We start from the raw sequence: 3,180 nt of genomic DNA on the forward strand, positions 1-3,180 counted from the left end.
GAATGCTTTCTGTTAGGTTCGGGAAGTAACGAGGCTGGAGACCAGGGTAGTGACAACAGCTCTTTAATATAGGGTGAACCCAGCAACAGGCTGGGCGAAAACCCTCTCCTTTTATATAGTTCTGTTGGAGGTTTTGACCAATCAGCAACGTGCTGATTTCCGCCAAATATTTAAAGGTACAACATTAATACATAACACTCCTCCCTCCCAGAAAACACTTTGCCTCTATTTACATATTTATTTACATGTTATTTTTCGACGAGTCACGCAAATAACCTGGGCGCCTCCTAGTTCTTTCTGACCTGCGCGGTTCAGTTCTGGTGGTGTTTTGAGCTGGTCGGAGGGGCTGTTTTCCTCCCAGCTCTTTCTCTGGGCCAACGGGCTCTGGATTATTGGCCGACTTTTTCTTGGCCATCCGCCTTGGATTACTTTTGAATTTTCCTGCTGTTTTCCTCGGGAACCTGATGGCGCCGCTGGAACTCTGGGACCTCAGCTAAGTCTTGCGCCTCCCGGTCATTGTCAGCTGTGGATTCAAATTGGTATTGGTCATGATCTGTTTCATTTGGTTCGGTTTGGTCAGTTATTCGCTTCCTTAACTGATCTATGTGGCGCCCACACTCGGTTGTCTGGTAGCTCTACCACGTATGATTTTGGGCCAGTTACTTTATTATTTGTCCTGCGAACCAACTAGGGCCGTCCCCATAGTTTCGGCCCACACCGGTCGCCTATGCTCATTTCCTTGTCTTTTCTAGTTCCCCTTGTAACCCTCTGGTGTGTAATGGGATTCAAACGGTCAAGTGGGCACCGGAGTTTCCGCCCCATTAGCAATTCGGCTGGGCTTTTCCCGTGGCCGTGCTTGGGGTTCTGTGCTGGACGGCTAGGAAAGTCTATTTTGTTTGCCAGTCACCTGGCTTGAGCCTGGACAATGCCTCCTTAGCGCCCGGACGGAACGCCTGCAAGGCCATTCGACGCAGGGTGGAAAGGCGCAGAGAGGGCATGTCGGATGCCTTCCTCTGCCAGGTATTCTTCAAACTGGGCTGCCGTGAATTGAGGCTCATTGTCGGACACCAGAGTGTCCGCAACCCGTGAGTTGCGAATAGGTGGCGAGGGTTGCGATTACTGCTCGGCCGTAGTGGATTTCATGAGTATGATCTCCAACCATTTAGAAAATGCATCCACAACCACTAGGAATGTTTGGCCGTGAAAGGGCCAGCAAAATCAATGTGGATTCTTGACCAGGGCCCTTGGGGCTTTTCCCATTCTCTGACTGGGGCTGTTGGGGTAGAGGTCTGACTTGGCAAGCCTGGCATTTCCCTACCCTCTCAGCAATCTCTGCCCATGAGTGGCCACCATACATAGCTTCTAGCTAACCCTTCATCCTTACGATCCCTGGGTGACCTCGTGGAGGAGGTCCAATACCTTTCCCTTAACTTTATCAGGAATTATTACACGATCACCCCATAACAGGCACCCCTTGAGCCGAGAGCTCATCTCGCTTTTTAACAAATTCTTGAACTGCTCGCCCGCAGCGGGCCACCCTCTCTGTACCCAACCGAGTACAGTCCTTAACACAATGTCCCGGTATGATGCCCGAGCCACTTCCTTAGATGTGACTGGGCCAGAGTCCAAAGAGTCAATAAGTAGGATGGGTGTCCCCGGAGTGGGGTCTTCGGTCGCCCCTGGTAGTGGGCATCGGCTTAACGCGTCTGCATGCCCCACTTCTTTTCCTGGTCGATGCTGCAGCTTGTACGAATAAGCGGCTAAGAATATAGTCCATCGGGTCAAGCGTGGCGAAAGTGCCACAGGCGTTGGGCGGTCGCCAGCCAGTATCCCTAATAGCGGTCTGTGGTCAGTCACGATTTCAAAATTCCGCCCAAAGACATACTCGTGGAATTTTTGACCCCTGACACAATGGCTAGTGCTTCTTTGTCTAATTGGCTGTAGTTCCTCTGGGGAGGACATCGTTCTAGAGTAGAACGCTATAGGGGCTTCTGTGCCGCTTTGGAAGTCTATGGCTGAGTACAGCCCCACCCCATAAGGGAGGCATCGCAAACCAGCACTAGGGGTAATGAGTCGTGATATTGGATGAGCAGGCTATCACTTGAGAGCAGGTTCTTTACTGCTTCAAAAGCCCTATTTTCTGACTTTCCCAAGACCAAACAGTATTTTTCCTAAGAGCCTATGCAGCGGTTCCAACGGTTGCTTTGTTCTTTAAAAGACCGCAGAAAATTAACCAATCCCAGGAATGCCTGCAGCTCTGCTTTGTTTTTGGGCGCTGGAGCCTTCCTAATTGCCTTAACCTTGCTCTCAGTAGGGTGAATTTTCTTGTCTATCCGTAGCCCAAGAAATCGACGATTCGACCCTATCTGGCATTTGTTTGTCTTGACTTTTAATCCGCTGTCCGGAAAATGCTCAAGACCTTTCTTAACCGCCCCCAATTCCTCCATGTTTTCCCTGAAATTAGGACATCATCAAGTAGGAACTACCCTGGGAGCCCTGCAGTAGTCGTTCCATCAGGTTTTGGAACAGCCCTGGTGCCACACTGACCCCAAATTGCAATCGGTGCACTTGAAGGCCCCCTGTGCGCCACAATCGCTTGGGCTTCGCTGTGCGGGCGCTCACTGGCAGTTGTTGGTAGGCTTGGGCCAAGTCTAACTTTGCAAAGACTTGCCCTTGCCCCAAAGAGTGCAATAAGTGTTGCACCACGGAACCGGTAAGCGCTTTTCTGTAAGGCTTTGTTAAGCGCCGCCTTGTAGTCAGCGCAAATTCTAATTGACCCGTCCGGTTTTATGGGGTGACGATTGGCGCCTCCCACTTTGCGTGATCGACTGGCACCAAAATCCCTGATTTATGAGCTTGTCCAGCTCCTTATCAATTTTTGGTTTTAGGGCAAAAGGGACTCTCGCCTTAAGCCTAATGGGGCTACCTGGGGTCTAAGTTGAAGGAAATAGGGGTCCCTTGTACTTGCCCAGGCAGTCCTTGAAGACATCTTCGAACTCGTTAAAGAGAATGTCTTTCAGGTTACAGTCACTTCTGTAGATGCCAGTCACCCCATGCCCAGGGCACGAAACCAGTCTAGTCCCAACAGACTGGGCAGAGTTCCTTCGACGATCGTGATGGGCAGGGTCTTTTATGTGGACCATACTCGACTCGGACGGAGGTGGTCCTCGAACAGGGATG

This window comes from Ahaetulla prasina, chromosome 3, assembly GCF_028640845.1.
Source record: "Ahaetulla prasina isolate Xishuangbanna chromosome 3, ASM2864084v1, whole genome shotgun sequence".
Classification (NCBI taxonomy): Eukaryota; Metazoa; Chordata; class Lepidosauria; order Squamata; family Colubridae; genus Ahaetulla; species Ahaetulla prasina.